The following is a 16652-nucleotide window of genomic DNA, read 5'->3' on the forward strand; positions in this document are numbered from 1 at the left end:
ATCATTATGTAGTGTCCTTCCTTATCTCTTGTAATCTTCTTTTCTGTGTTTTTTGGTTGGAGCATTTAATCATTTAAAGTAATTATTATTATTTTTTTCTTTTTAAAAATTTATTATTTTACTTTATTATACTTTACAATACTGTATTGATTTTGCCATACATCAACATGATTATTGATATATATGTTCCTATTGCCATTTTCTTAATTGTTTGGGGTTGATTTTGTAAATCTTTTTTCTTCTCTTTTATTTCTTGGCTATATAAGTCCATTTAACATTTGGCTTCCCTTGTGGCTCAGCTGGTAAAGAATCTGCCTGCAATGTGGGAGACGTGTTTGATCCTTGGGTTGGGAAGATCCCCTGGAGAAGGGAAAGGGAACCCAGTCCAGTATTCTGGCCTAGAGAATTCCATGGACTATACAGTCCATGGGGGTCACAAAGAGTCAAACATGACTGAGTGACTTTCACTTCACTTCACTTTAAACATTTTTGTTGTAAAGCTGGTTTGGTGGTACTGAATTCTCTTAACTTTTGCTTGTCTGAAAAGCTTTTGATTTCTCCATCAATTTTGAATGAGATCCTTGCCAGGTACAGTAATCTTGGTTATAGATTTTCCCCTTTCAGTACTTTAAATATATCCTGCCATTCCCTTTGGAGAAGGTAATGGCACCCCACTCCAGTACTCTTGCCTGGAAAATCCCATGGACGGAGGAGCCTGGTAGGCTGCAGTCCATGGGGTCGCTAAGAGTTGAACACGACTAAGCGACTTCACTTTCAATTTTCACTGTCATGCATTGGAGAAGGAAATGGCAATCCACTCCAGTGTTCTTGCCTGGAGAATCCCAGGGATGGGGAAGCCTGGTGGGCTGCCATCTATGCGGTCGCACAGAGTCGGACTGAAGAGACTTAGCAGCAGCAGCAGCAGCAGCCATTCCCTTCTGGTCTGCAGAGTTTCTGCTGAAAGATCAGCTCTTAAGTGTATGGGGTTTCCCTTGTATGTTACTTGTTGCTTCTCCTTTGCTGCTTTTAATATTATTTCTTTGTATTTAGTGTTTGTTAGTTTGATTAGTATGTATCTTGGTGTGTTTCTCCTTGGGTTTATCCTGTATGGGTCTCTTTGTGCCTCTTGGGCTTGGTTGACTATTTTCTTTTCCTTGTTGGAGAAATTTTCAACTATCTCTTCAAAAATTTTCTCATACCCTTTCTTTTTCTCTTAATCTTCTGGGACCCCTATTATTTGTAAGTTGGTGTGTTTGATATTGTCCTAGAGGTCTCTGAAACGATCCTCAGTTCTTTTAATTCTTTTTACTTTATTGTGCTCTTCAGAAGTTATTTCCACCATTTTATCTTCCAGCTCACTGATTTGTTCTTCTGCTTCAGATATTCTGTTATTGATTCCTTCTAGAGTATTTTTAATTTCAGTTACTGTGTTGTTTGTCTCTGCATGTTTATTTTTTAATTCTAGATCTTTGTTAATTGATTCTTGCATTTTCTCCAATTTGCTTTCAAGGTTTTTTTTTTTTATCATCTTTACTATCATTATTCTGAATTCTTTTTCAGGTAGTTTGCCTATTTCCTCTTCATTTATTTGAACTTCTGTGTTTCTAGTTTGTTCTTTCATTTGTGTAGTATTTCTCTGCCTTTTCATTATTATTTTTTTTAACTTATTGTGTTTGAAGTCTCCTTTTCCCAGGCTTCAGGGTTGAATTCTTTCTTCCGTTTGGTTTCTGACCTCTAAGTTTGGTTCAGTGGTTTGTGTAAGGTTCTTATAGGGTGATATTTGTGCTTAATATTTGTTTGTTTTTATTCCGATGGGCAAGGCTGAGTGAGGTGGTAATCCTGTCTGCTGATAATTTGCTTTGTATTTTTGTTTTATTTTGTTTGTTTAGATGAGGCATCTTGCATAGGGTGCTATTGGTGGTTGAGTGATTCTGGGTCTTGTATTACAGTGGTTTCCTTCTTGTGAGTTCTCAGTATTTGATACCTTCTAGGGTTAGTTCCAGAGAAGGCAACGGCAACCCACTCCAGTGTTCTTGCCTGGAAAATCCCATGGACAGAGGAGCCTGGTAGGCTGCAGTCCATGGGGTGGCTAGGAGTCAGACACGACTTCACTTTCACTTTCACTTTTCACTTTCATGCACTGGAGAAGGAAATGGCAACCCACTCCAGTGTTCTTCCCTGGAGAATCCCAGGGATGGGGAAGCCTGGTGGGCTGCCGTCTATGGGGTTGCACAGAGCTGGGCACGACTGCAGCGACTTAGCAGCAGCAGCAGCAGCAGCAGCAACAGCAGCAGCAGCAGGATTAGTTCTCTGGAAGTCTAGGGTCTTGGATTCAGTGCTCCCACTCCAAAGGCTCAGGGCTTGAACTCAAGTTTTGCGTGGGTCTATATATTCTTTTCTGCTGGTCAGGTACTCCTGTCCACTTTCAACTGGTATTCTTCATGCACTTCTGTGTCTGAAGGTGTATTCCAGATGTATCTGTGGAGAGAGATGTATTCCACGTCCATCTACTCCTCCGCCATCTTGTTCTCTCTGTTCCTGGTCTTTTTGTGTAGAGTTTGAAAACAAGCTATGTAGCCTTCTCTCTCTCTCTCTCTTTTGCTAGAAAAGACTGAATATAAGTATATACTTGTTTCTAGATCACATTGAACTAATCAGATCACAAATAAACTATACAAATGGAGATTTGCTTATTCACAGTTTGCAAAATCTTGCTTTTCCATGATACTAGACATGAGAAATGACAGAGTATCCCACATTAGTGATTGCCTTTGACTTAAAAACTATCATGTGCTATCACAAAACTTAAATTTTACTTTTGCTTTAGCTTCCAGCTCTCTTGGGAACCTAGTACATATCACTCAGCATTGAGGCTCTTAATTTAAGGTTTTGAACATCTAGAATTTCATTCATTTTTTAATTAAGTCAACCACCTTTTATTTATTACTTACAGTACCCTAACTCTGGATTTTCAGGATGAGTCAAGCATGACCCTTTCCCTTGTCGAGTTCCTGGTAAAGCTGGGGAGGCAGTATGTTAATAGTTAGTTACAAAAACACTATAATGAGTGGTGTGAGAGGTACATACAGGTGCCTGTGTGAAGGGAGAGTTGTTCTAGGTCAAGGATGCCATTCCCATTCTGGGCGTAACAAGTAGTTTGTTGTCAAACTCCATGAATGGAAGATCAGAGTGAAAATTTAGTCAAAAGTAAGGTATAAATTGCCTCATAAACCATACTATAGACTTTATCCGAATCATGCTTTGGACTTTATCTTATAGGCATAGGGAGCTCTTGGGGAGTTTTAAGCAGCCGCAAATGTGTCACTTTACCTTATACAGAAGTGGCCCTAATGGAAGTGTGGGTTGGGTGTAGAGACATGTTGAGGGCCAGAATTACTGCATATACTTTTCTTAATGATAGAGTGAGGATAAGGCTGGGATGGAGGCCCTGTTTCTGTGCCATGGGCTTAGAGGGAGAGTAGATGAGGGCAGTAATCCAGAGAGCAGAGCTATGGGAGACAATGGCCCTGGGCTGGAGCGGGGAGAGTGACAGAAATGAAAACTTTTAAGGACATACTATAGAGACCTTGGAGAGGAGGATGAGAGGGGGTAGCCCAGATGACCTGAGGTAAGAAATACAGATGGAGGAAAAGCAGGTTGTGGGAAGAAGGCTTCCGCTTTGGCTATGCTGTGTGAAATATCTATTGCCTATTGAAGTGAATATTAACTCCTTCCTTGACTTTCAACACTTTCCCTACTCAAGCTGGAACCTACTTCCTGACCTCATTTCTGGCCCAAATTCCTGTTTTTACCCCTCGGTCTGCCAGACTTGACTATCTGCTACTCTCAGACAGAAATAATTTCCATCTCTGTTGCTTTGCACATGATCCCTTTACCTGGCTTGACTTCCCTTCTGTCTGTCATGCCAGAAGATGATCTGTCTTTAAAGGCTCTTTTTGGAAACACTTCTTAATCCTTATGAATGTTAGTAGTCTCTTCAGCACTTTGCTTTTACTTATAAGTTTAAGCAGCCATTCTGCCTTTTATATTGCAGCTAGTTATGTGTCTTTCTTGCTTATATTTCTTTTCTAAATGGCTAGGATATTGTTTTAGACATAATATGTGCTTAATAAATGTTTATTAGCCAAAACGAAGATAGTATTTGGTTTGAGGAGAGCATTGAATGTTGATCAAAGGATATGTATTTTCTAGGTTCTCAACACTTCAATCTTTCCCAGTACTTTTGTTAACATAGTGAAGGTTGCTTTTGTAGGAAATAACAGTTGAAATTATTAATGGCTTGTAGAAAGGACCCTTCTCCTTAAGACTGGATGATACCTTTTACTTTAAAAATCACTTGCTTTATAATTCTACAATTTTCCCCTACCCTTCTAATTTCTTTCATAATCCTATTTGAAGTTTTTAGCTAATTAAAATGGCTTAAATGTCTTAATTTTTACTTTACCCATTAAAATTAACTTAAGGAAACAAAGTAGTAAAGAAGGCCCCTGTGAGCTATTAGAGAATGGTTAAAATTAAAAATATTTTATCTAATAAGTAAGAAAAGAGATAGCTGTTGACATGGCTTTTTATATTACAGTGATAGTAAAATTTTAAAAAAGTTAGATTAGGAAAGAATATGGTTATAGAATATGAATGTGTTACCCAGTTGGCACTAGAGAAGACTTTCTACAGTACTGCCATTTGAGATACTAAGACATTGCACTAATGTGACAGATGAAAATAGATCACAAACTCATGCCATATTCTGTAATGCTCCTATTGTGCACTAGTGTAGGTCTCTACAGTGGCAGTTGAATCCCTTAGCTGTTGTTCACCCACTAAATTGTGTCCTACTTTTTGCAACCCCATGGACTGCAACACGCCAGGCTCCCCTGTCCTTCACTATTTCCCAGAGTTTGTTTAAACTCATGTCCATTGAATTGATGATTCTATCTAGCCATATTATCCTCTGCTGCCCCTTTCTCCTTTTGCCTTCAATCTTTCCAGTATCGGTCTTTTTCCAATGAATTGGCTCTCTGCATCAGGTGGCCAAAGTGTTGGAGTTTCAGCTTCAACATCCGTCCTTCCAATGAATATTCAGGGTTGATTTCCTTTAGGATTGACTGGTTTGCAGTCCAAGGGACTCTCAAGAGTTTTCTCTAGTACCACAGTTCAAAAGCAGAAATTCTTTGGTGCTCAGCCTTCTTTATGGTCCAACTCTCACTTATGTACATGACTACTTGAAAAACCATAGCTTTGACTAGATGAACCTTTATTGGCAAAGTGATGTCTCTGTTTTGTAATACACTGTCTAAGTTTGTCATAGCTTTCCTTCCAGGGAGCAAATGTATTTTATTTTCATGGCTGCAGTCACTGTTGACAGTGATTTTGGAGTCCAAGAAAATAAAATCTGTCATTGCTTTCACTTTGCCCCTTCTATTTGCCATGAAGTGATGGAACTGGAAGCCATGATCTTAGTTTTTTTCAATGTTGAGTTTTAAGCCAGCTTTTTCATGCTCCTCTTTCACCTTCATCAGGAAGCTCTTCAGTTCTTCACTTTCTGCTGTTAGAATGGTATCATCTGATCTGAGGTTGTTGATATTTCTCCCAGCAATCTTGATTCCAGCTTGTGATTCATCCAGCCTAGTATTTTGCATGATGTACTCTGCATATAAGTTAAATAAGCAGCATGATAATATACAGCCTTGTTGTACTCCTTTCCAAATTTTGAACCAGTCCATTGTTCCATGTCCAGTTCTAACTGTTGCTTCTTTATCTGCATACAGGTTTCTTAGGAGGAAGGTAAGGTGGTCTGGTATTCCCATCTCTTTCAGAATTTTCCACAGTTTGTTGTGATCCACACAGTCAAAGGCTTTGGTGTAGTCAATAAAGCAGAAGTAGATGTTTTTCTGGAACTCTCTTGCTTTTTTGATGATCCAACAGATATTGGGAATCTGATCTCTGGTTCCTCTGCCTCTTCAAAATGTAATTTGTACGTTTGGAAGTTCTTGGTTCATGTGCTGCTGAAGGCTAGCTTGTAGAATTTTGACCATAACTTTATTAGCATGTAAAACTAGAACAGTTGTACAGGAGTTTAAATATTCTTTAGCATTGCCCTTCTTTGGGATTGGAATGGAAATGGACCTTTTCCAGTCCTGTGGCCACTGCTGAATTTTCCAAATTTGCTGACATATTGAGTGTAGCACTTTAATAGCATCATCTTTTAGGGTTTGAAATAGGTCAGCTGAAATTCTATCATTTCCATTAGCATTGTTCATTGTAATGCTTCCTAAGGCCCACTTGAAGTCACACTGCAGGATATCTGGTTCTAGGTGAGTGATCACATCATTGTGGTTATCTGGGTCATTAAAATATCTTTGTACAGTTCTTCTGTGTATTCTTGCCATCTCTTGTTAATGTCTTTTTCTTTGTTTGGTTAGGTCCTTGCTGTTTCTGTTCTTTACTGTGTCCATCTTTGTATGAAATGTTCCCTTGGCTTCTCTGATTTTCTTGGAGAAATCTCTAGTCTTTTCCATTCTATTATTTTCCTTTATTTCTTTTCATTGTTTATTTAAGAAGACCTTCTTATCTCTCCTAGCTATTCTCTGGAACTCAGTATTCAGTTGGGTGTGTGTGCATGCCCAGTCACTTCAGTCATGTCAGACTCCTTGCAACACTGTGAACTGGAACATGCCAGGCTCCTCTGCCCATGGGATTCTCCAGGCAAGAATACTGGAGAGGGTTGCCATGTCCTCTTCCAGGGGATCTTTCTGACCCAGGGATCGAACCCATGTCTCCTGTGTCTCCTGCATTGCAGGCCAATTCTTTATCGCTGAACTACCAGGGAAGCCCTCAGTTGGGTATATCTTTCCCTTTCTCTCTTGCCTTTCACGTCTCTTCTTTCCTCAACTATCTGTAAGGCCACCTCAGACAACGACTTTGCTTTCTTGCATTTTTTTTTTTTTTTTAACTTTGGGATAGTTTTGAACACTACCTCCTATACAATGTTATGGACCTCTGTCCATAGTTCTTCAGGCACTCTTGTCTACCAGAGCTAATTCCTTGAGGCTATTCATCACCTCCACTGTATAATCATAAGGACTTAATTTAGGTCATACCTGAATGGTTTAGTGGTTTTCCCTACTTTCTTCAGTTTAAGCCTGAATCTTGTATTAAGAAGCTGATGATCTGAGCCACAGTCAGCTCCAGGTCTTATTTTTACTGACTGTATAGAGCTTCTCCATCTTTGGTTGTAAAGAATATAATCAATCAATCTGATTTTAGTGTTGACAATTTTCTGACGTCCATGTGTAGAGTCATCTGTTGTGTTCTTGGAAAAGGGTGTTTGCTATGGCCAATGTGTTATCTTTACAAAACTCTGTTAGCCTTTACCCTGCTTCATTCTGTACTCCAAGGCCAAACTTGCCTATTACTCCAGGCATCTCTTGACTTCCTTTTTTGCATTCCAATCCCCTATGGTGAAAAGGACATCCTTTTTGAAATTAGTTCTGGAACTTCTTGTAGGTCTTTATAGAACTGGTCAACTTCTTTGGGATCAGTGGTTGGGGCATAGACTTGGATTATTGTGATATTGAATGATTTGCCTTGGAAATGAACAAAGATCATTCTGTCATTTTTGAGATTGTGCTCAAGCACTACATTTCATACTCTTTTGTAAACTATGAGGACTCCTCCATTTCTTCTGAGGGATACTTGCCCACTGAATTAAACTAACCCATTCCTGTCCTGATTTCTAAGATGGTAATGTTCACTCTTGCCATCTCCTACTTGACTACATCCAATATACCTTGATTTATGGACCTAACATTCCAGATTCCTATACAATATTGGTTTGTTTTTTTTTTGCAGCTCTGGACTTTATTTTCACCATCAGACATATCCACAACTGAGTGTTGTTTCTGCTTTGGCCCAGCAGCTCCATTCTTTCTGGAGCTATTAGTAATTGTCCTCTGCTCTTTCCCTGTAGCATATTGGACACCCTCCCATCTGGGAGGGGGGTTCATCTTCTGATGTCATATATTTTTTACCTTTTGATAGTGTTAATCTGTGGCAAGAGTAACTGGACTGGTTTGCCATTTCCCCCTCCAGTTGACCACATTTTGTCAGAACTCTTCATTATGATCTGTGCATCTTGGGGAGCCCTGCACAACATGGTTAATAGCTTCACTTGAGTTATGCAAGCACCTTCACAAGGCTGTGTTCCACGAAGGGGTAGTTCCCTAGCATATCAATTTAATTTTCAATATCTTCAGGGTACCTAGAAAAGCATACATGAATTAGGAAAGATTAGAAAACCCTTTTTTTTTGTACTCTAAATTTTAATGTATAACTGTTACACACTATTAAAATACACATGGTATTATGGAATTATGCATGAGCAGAATGCATAAAGTAAGAAATTCGGCAGCCCACCAGGCTCCCCTGTCACGGGGATTCTCCAGGCAAGAACATTGGAGTGGGTTGCCATTTCCTTCTCCAATGCATGAAAGTTAAAAGTGAAAGTGAAGATGCTCAGTCGTGTCTGACTCTTATCTCTAATTTAGTACCACATCAGTGGGGAGCTGATTCTGTATCTATGATGAAGGTGTGTCTAGCCTAGAACAGATTTATAGACTGAAGAAAAGTGAATAAAACCCAAGTTCTTTAAGAGCTGCACACTTGAGGTCAAAGACTTTCCATTTGAGAAGGACTATGTAAGTCTGCTATCTAGGTTATGACCAACCTAGATAGCATATTGAAAAGCAGAGACATTACTTTGCCAACAAAGGTCCATCTAGTCAAGGCTATGGTTTTTCCAGTGGTCATGTATGCATGTGAGAGTTGGACTGTGAAGAAAGCTGAGCGCCGAAGAATTGATGCTTTTGAACTGTGGTGTTGGAGAAGACTCTTGAGAGTCCCTTGGAATGCAAGAGATCCAACCAGTCCATTCTGAAGGAGATCAGCCCTGGGATTTCTTTGGAAGGAATGATGCTAAAGCTGAAAGTCCAGTACTTTGGCCACCTCATGTGAAGAGTTGACTCATTGGAAAAGACTTTGATGCTGGGAGGGATTGGTAGCAGGAGGAGAAGGGGATGACAGAGGATGAGATGGCTGGATGGCATCACTGACTTGATGGACATGAGTCTGAGTGAACTCTGGGAGTTGGTGATGGACAGGGAGACCTGGTGTGCTGCGATTCATGGGGTTGCAAAGAGTTGGACACGACTGAGTGACTGAACTGAACTGAACTGATGTAAGTCTGATAAAGAAGGAAAGGGGTCAGTTTTGCACAGTGGTAAAAAGAAAGATTAGCAAGATCTGAACTTGGATCCTACATTAGAATAATCTTTGCTATAAATTCCAATTAAGTTTTTGTGTTCCTGGTATATAGCTGACTTTGTGCTGGAAAAGAAACAAGAATTATTTTACAAAATAGCTTCAGGCTAATTTTTACTGTTTGCTGGTTGAAGAGATGGGAGATGTTTTCAGAAAACATGCACCCGTCAGCCCTTGGTGAGAATCATCTACTTTCAGGGGTCATGGTCACCTATGTGAAAGTGAAAGTTGCTCAGTTGTGTCCAACTTTTGTGACACCATGGATTATACAGTCCATGGAATTCTTCAGGCCAGAATACTGGAGTGGGTAGCCTTTCGCTTCTTCAGGGATCTTCCCAACCCAGGGATTGAACCCAGGTCTCCTGCATTGCAGGTGAATTCTTTACCAGCTGAGCCACAAGGGAAGCCCCACGGGTCATATATGATAGTTGGTTAGATCCCCATAGGTGATTTGGGGTAAAAAAAGTTTTAGCTTTCTATATTTTTATATCCCAAGGCCTACTATGTGATATTTACTTTTTGAAATAAAATGAATCATTGAAAGCATCATGACTTTAGTTTCAGTCAGTTCAGTTGCTCAGTCGTGTCCGACTCTCTGCCACCCCATGAATCGCAGCACGCCAGGCCTCCCTGTCCATCACCAACTCCCAGAATTCACTCAGATTCACATCCCTCAAGTCAGTGATGCCATCCAGCCATCTCATCCTGAGTCGTCCCCTTCTCCTCCTGCCCCCAATCCCTCCCAGCATCAAAGTCTTTTCCAATGAGTCAACTCTTCACATGAGGTGGCCAAAGTACTGGAGTTTCAGCTTTAGCATCATTCCTTCCAAAGAAATCCCAGGGCTGATCTCCTTCAGAATGGACTGATTGTATCTCCTTGCATTCCAAGGCACTCTCAAGAGTCTTCTCCAACACCACAGTTCAAAAGCATCAATTTTTCGGCGCTTAGCTTTCTTCTCAGACCAACTCTCACATCCATACATGACCACAGGAAAAACCATAGCCTTGACTAGATGGACCTTAGTTGGCAAAGTAATGTCTCTGCTTTTTAATATGCTATCTAGGTTGAGCATAACTTTTCTTCCAAGGAGTAAGCGTCTTTTAATTTCATGGCTGCAGTCACCATCTGCAGTGATTTTGGAGCCCAAAAAGATAAAATTTGACACTATTTCTACTGTTTCCCCATCTATTTCGCATGAAGTGATGGGACTGGATGCCATGATCTTCGTTTTTTGAATGTTGAGCTTTAAGCCAACTTTTTCACTCTCCTCTTTCACTTTCATCAAGAGGCTTTTTAGCTCCTCTTCACTTTCTGCCATAAGGGTGGTGTCATCTGCATATCTGAGGTTATTGATATTTCTCCTGGCAATCTTGATTCCAGCTTGTGGTTCTTCCAGCCCAGCGTTTCTCATGATGTACTCTGCATAGAAGTTAAATAAGCAGGGTGACAATATACAGCCTCGACGTACTCCTTTTCCTATTTGGAACCAGTTCGTTGTTCCATGTCCAGTTCTAACTGTTGCTTCCTGACCTGCATACAGATTTCTCAAGAGGCAGATCAGGTGGTCTGGTATTCCCATCTCTCTCAGAATTTTCCACAGTTTCTTGTGATCCACACAGTCAAAGGCTTTGGCATAGTCAATAAAGCAAAAGTAGATGTTTTTCTGGATCTCTCTTGCTTTTTCCATGATCCAGCGGATGTTGGCAATTTGATCTTTGGTTCCTCTGCCTTTTCTTAAACCAGCTTGAACATCAGGAAGTTCTTGGTTCACGTATTGCTGAAGCCTGGCTTGGAGAATTTTGAGCATTACTTTACTAGCATGTGAGATGAGTGCAATTGTGTGGTAGTTTGAGCATTCTTTGGCATTGCCTTTCTTTGGGACTGGAATGAAAACTGACCTTTTCGAGTCCTGTAGCCACTGCTGAGTTTTTCAAATTTGCTGGCATATTGAGTGCAGCACTTTCACAGCATCATCTTTCAGGATTTGAAATAGCTCAACTGGCATTCCATCACCTCCTCTAGCTTTGTTCATAGTGATGCTTTCTAAGGCCCTCTTGACTTCACTTTCCAAGATGTCTGGCTCTAGATGAGTGATCACACCATCATCATTATCCAGGTTGTGAAGATCTTTTTTGTACAGTTCTTCTGTGTATTCTTGCCACCTCTTCTTAATATCTTCTGCTTCTGTTAGGTCCATACCATTTCTGTCCTTTATCAAGCCCATCTTTGCATGAAATGTTCCCTTGGTATCTCGAATTTTCTTGAAGAGATCTCTAGTCTTTCCCATTCTGTTCTTTTCCTCTATTTCTTTGCATTGATCGCTGAAGAAGGCTTTCTTATCTCTCGTTGCTATTCTTTGGAACTCTGCATTCAGATGCTTATATCTTTCCTTTTCTCCTTTGCTTTTTGCTTCTCTTCTTTTCACAGCTATTTGTAAGGCTTCCCTAGACAGCCATTTTGCTTTTTTGCATTTCTTTTCGATGGAGATGGTCTTGATCTCTGTCTCCTGTACAATGTCACGAACCTCATTCCATAGTTCATCAGGCACTCTATCTATCAGATCTAGGCCCTTAAATCTATTTCTCACTTCCACTGTATAATCATAAGGAATTTGATTTAGGTCATACCTGAATGGTCTAGTGGTTTTCCCTGCTTTCTTCAATTTAATTCTGAATTTGGTATAAGGAGCTCATGATCTGAGCCACAGTCAGCTCCTGGTCTTGTTTTTGCTGACTGTATAGAGCTTCTCTATCTTTGGCTGCAAAGAATATAATCAGTCTGATATTGGTGTTGACCATCTGGTGATGTCCATGTGTAGAGACTTCTCTTGTGTTGTTGGAAGAGGGTGTTTGCTATGACCAGTGCATTTTCTTGGCAAAACTCTATTAGTCTTTGCCCTGCTTCATTCCTCATTCTTTTTTAGTCAGTATTAAATAACTATATTGGGGTATTTAAACAGAAGATTTAAGTTAAACTTGAACAACTTGCAAGGTGCAATTGCATTTTTTTTTTTTTTGATGGGAGCACAATGTTCTTTTCACATTTCCTACTTCTCTGGCATTTATTATAAGGAACAAAGCATTTCTGGAATGCTCATTTTAATTTGAAAGCTCAGGCTATTCTATGGAAAACATTTGGCGCTTGGAGGATCTGAACAATAATAGAGGAATGTTCAGTGGGAAGCATCATGAACTGTGGCACTTAAAATAAATTCTGAAGGAACATTTTAGACAATGATACTTATTGTTCATTTAAAACAGGTTTTAAGCAAAGTGCTGTAATTTGTCTTAATCTGGACAAGTATCTTTTAACTCGATATATAAATTGCACTGATAATAGCAAGATACTTGTCTTTTGTAATATGTGAAAGCCCATGTAATAAACCAGACTTATTATCATCTTTACATAATGCATGATAAAGACACGTGGCCCTATTTGACTGCTTGTAGAGCACACAGAATGAGCTTTGTTAATTGACTCCTTCACATTTAGCTTGGAGTACCCTATGAGCAAGATATAGATAGACCCAGAGAGAACATCTTTGACAAGGATCTCATGGGTATGGACTAGAAAACATAAGTTAAATACCATCCAACACTTGTGTCATATTTTATGTCTTAAAAAACACTTTACATTATTTAAACTTCATATAATCTTACAGGATAATATGATTATTATCATTTTCCAAGAAAGGAAATAAATGCTTGCTATAAGGAAATCCACTCTGGGTTGTGAATATGGGAATACAGCAAACTAGGATAAAGAGGAAGGTTTGTTGGACAGAGGAGGGGAATAAAAGGGCAGATGAAAATTATTTTCATCCATATATTTCCCCTGTAGCTTGTGAGTTCTTTCTCAGTTCAGTTCAATTCAGTCACTCAGTCATGTCCAGCTCTTTGTGACCCCATGGACTGTAGCACACCCGGCTTCCCTGTCCATCACCAACTCCCTTCTCAGTTCTTGGCCAAGAACTGGATCCAGTTAGTCAAATAAACAAATATTTAATGCTCCATTAATAATAAACAAGCAAAGTCTCCAGGGGCTGTAGAACAGGAAAGATTATGTATAGTCTGTTGTCAAAGTGTGGCACATGATTGTTAAAAGCCTTGGGTCTTTGATGACATACAGAGCCTAACTTTCAACAAGAGTTTCAGACCTTTTTTAAGTAGTGGATACAAGTGTCTTTTTCTTCTCTACAATGGGGATCTTCATGTTTTGCTTATGAGAATGTTAACCATATTTAGTTACTGGAATTCAAGGTTTAATTAAGTGGATATTTTTCACAATGTAATTTTGTATAAGGTTTTGTTTCCAAATACAGATACTTAATTTCTGTTTCCAAACAATGCTCTTATCATGAGTTTATTCTTTTTTTTTAGATTATTTGCTTATTTTTATTTTGGTTACACTGGGTCTTTGTTGCTGCATGTGGGCTTTTGCTAGTTGCAAAGAGCAGGGGCTACTCTCTAGCTGTGGTGTGCAGGCTTCTCGTTGCAGTGGCTTTCTTGTTGTGGAACATGGGCTCTAGGCACATGGGCTTCAGTAGTTGTAGCGCTTGGGCTCACTAGTTGTGGCTCATGGGCCCTAGAATGTGCAGGCTTTGGGAGTTGTGCCAAGTAGGCTCAGTAGTGGTGCATGGGCTCAGTTGCCCTGTAGCATGTAGAATCTTCCTGGACCAGGGATCAAACCTGTGTCCCCTGCAATGGCAGGCAGATTTCTATCCACTGTACCACTAGGGAAGTTTGAGTTTATTTTTACTTTAGCAAATCTACAAAAGTAATACATGCTCACTAAGATGACACCACCCTTATGGCAGAAAGTGAAGAGGAGCTAAAAAGCCTCTTGATGAAAGTGAAAGAGGAGAGCGAAAAAGTTGGCTTAAAGCTCAACACTCAGAAAACGAAGATCATGGCATCCGGGCCCATCACTTCATGGGAAATAGATGGGGAAACAGTAGAAACAGTGCCAGACTTTATGTTTTTGGGCTCCAAAATCACTGCAGATGGTGACTGCAGCTTACTTCTTGGAAGAAAAGTTATGACCAACCTAGATAGTATATTCAAAAGCAGAGACATTACTTTGCCAACTAATGTCTGTCTAGTCAAGGCTATGGTTTTTCCTGTGCTCATGTATGGATGTGAGAATTGGACTGTGAAGAAAGCTGAGCGCCGAAGAATTGATGCTTTTGAACTGTGGTGTTGGAGAAGACTCTTGAGAGTCCCTTGGACTGCAAGGAGATCCAACCAGTCCATTCTGAAGGAGATCAGCCCTGGGATTTCTTTGGAAGGAATGATGCTAAAGCTGAAGCTCCAGTACTTTGGCCACCTCATGTGAAGAGTTGACTCATTGGAAAAGACTCTAATGCTAGGAGAGATTGGGGGCAGGAGGAGAAGGGGACGACCGAGGATGAGATGGCTGGATGGCATCACGGACTTGATGGACGTGAGTCTGAGTGAACTCTGGGAGATGGTGATGGACGGGGAGGCCTGGCATGCTGCAATTCATGGGGTCGCAAAGAGTCAGACACGACTGAGTGACTGAACTGAACTGAACTGAATTAACATATTCAGGCAATTTAAAGTAGAGACATTAAAAAGTTTCTCTGTTCGAAAGAGAAAGATAAATATATACTAATGCATATATATGGAATATAGAAAGATAGTACTGATGAATTTATTTGCAGGGCAGCAGTGGGAAAACAGACATAGAGAACAGACTTATGGACATCAGAGAGAGGGGAGGAGAGGATAAAATGTATATAGAGAGTAACATAGAAACTTAAATTACCATATGTAAAATAGATCACCAATGGGAATTTGTTGTATGGCTGAGGAACTCAAACAGGGACTCTGTATCAATCTAGAGGGGTGGAGTGGGGAGGGAGGTGGGTAGGAGGTTCAATAGGGAGGGGACATATGTATACCTGTGGCTGATTCATGTTGATCTTTGACAGAAAACAACAAATTTCTGTAAAGCAATTATCCTTCAATTAAAAAATAAATTAATTAACAAAAAAGTTCATTGGTTCAATTACTCCATTCATTTAGCCATTTATATATGAAACACTTATTGAACAACTATTTTATGTTGAAATTGATGCTTGCTCCTTGGAAGAAAAGCTATGACAAACCTCGAGAGTGTATTACAAAGCAGGGACATCACTTTGCTGACAAAGGTCCATATAGTCAAAGCTTTGGTTTTTCCAGTAGTCATGTATGGATGTGAGAGTTGGACCATAAAGAAGACTGACTAAAGAATTGGTGCTTTCAAATTGTGGTGCTGGGGAAGAGTGTTGAGAGTCTTTTGGACAGCTAGGAGATCAAACCAGTCATTCCTAAAGGAAATAAACCCTGAATATTCATTGGAAGGACTGATGCTGAAACCAAAGCTTCAATATTTTGGCCACCCGATGCGAAGAGCCAATTCATTGGAAAAGACCTTGATGCTGGGAAGGATTGAGGGCAAGAGAGGAAGGGAATGACAGAAGTTGAGATGGTTGGATGACATCACTGACTCAATGGATGTGAGTTTGAGCAAGCTCTGGGAGATAGTGAAGGACAGGGAAGCCTGGTGTGCTGCAGTCCATGGGGTCACAGAGTCTGACATGACTTAGTGACTTAACAACTACCACCACCACCGCAACTTCCATGCATTGTTTTGAATGCGGGAGAAAAAACCACTTTTCCTGTTTTCACGGAGTTTACATTTTGTGTTGGAAGGATGCAGTAAACATATATGAACAAAAAATATCAGGCTCTGAAATGTCCTGAAGAAGTATAAAGGGTAGTGAGGGAACAGAGTGGAAGAGGATGAGGACTGGGGTGGTTAGGAAAGGCTTCTTGATAGGACACGTTGAGGGGTATCTGAGTGTTGGGGAGGCCAACTGAGTTAGGGGATAGTGTAGGAGAGAAGTAAGAGTTTACAAAGAACCAGAATGTAGGTCATCGTGAGAACTTGGGTTTTGTCCTCCTTAGATAGCCACTGTTTCACATATTTCAGAGTGATTCTGCACCACACCCCCACACACATTAGTAATCTCTTTTCTTAATCTAAATATATTACTACCTACTGACTTAACTGTAATTATTTTTGCCTCCCTCTGAATGTAGATTGCTGGCTACCAAGTGATATAAATAATCATTTGACATATATATATATCAAATAATATATATATGGATATATATATAATATATTTTGCATTGTTCCAGTAGTAAAACTCGATGAGATTCCTTTCTTCCTTCCTTCCTTTCTTCCTATCTTTAGTTGGGAAGTCCATGGTAGCTGATAATACTGCTATTGGTAACTTGACTTG

At 39.9% G+C, this 16652-nt stretch overlaps 1 protein-coding gene across 1 annotated transcript in view; it reads left to right on the forward strand.

Annotated features, from left to right (window-relative positions):
• CTNNA3 (catenin alpha 3) overlaps positions 1-16652 on the forward strand; it is a 1850481-nt gene that overhangs the window by 72397 nt on the left and 1761432 nt on the right. The window lies entirely within an intron of this gene.

The sequence above is a fragment of the Budorcas taxicolor genome, chromosome 5 (genome assembly GCF_023091745.1).
Source record: "Budorcas taxicolor isolate Tak-1 chromosome 5, Takin1.1, whole genome shotgun sequence".
In the NCBI taxonomy this organism is placed as follows: domain Eukaryota; kingdom Metazoa; phylum Chordata; class Mammalia; order Artiodactyla; family Bovidae; genus Budorcas; species Budorcas taxicolor.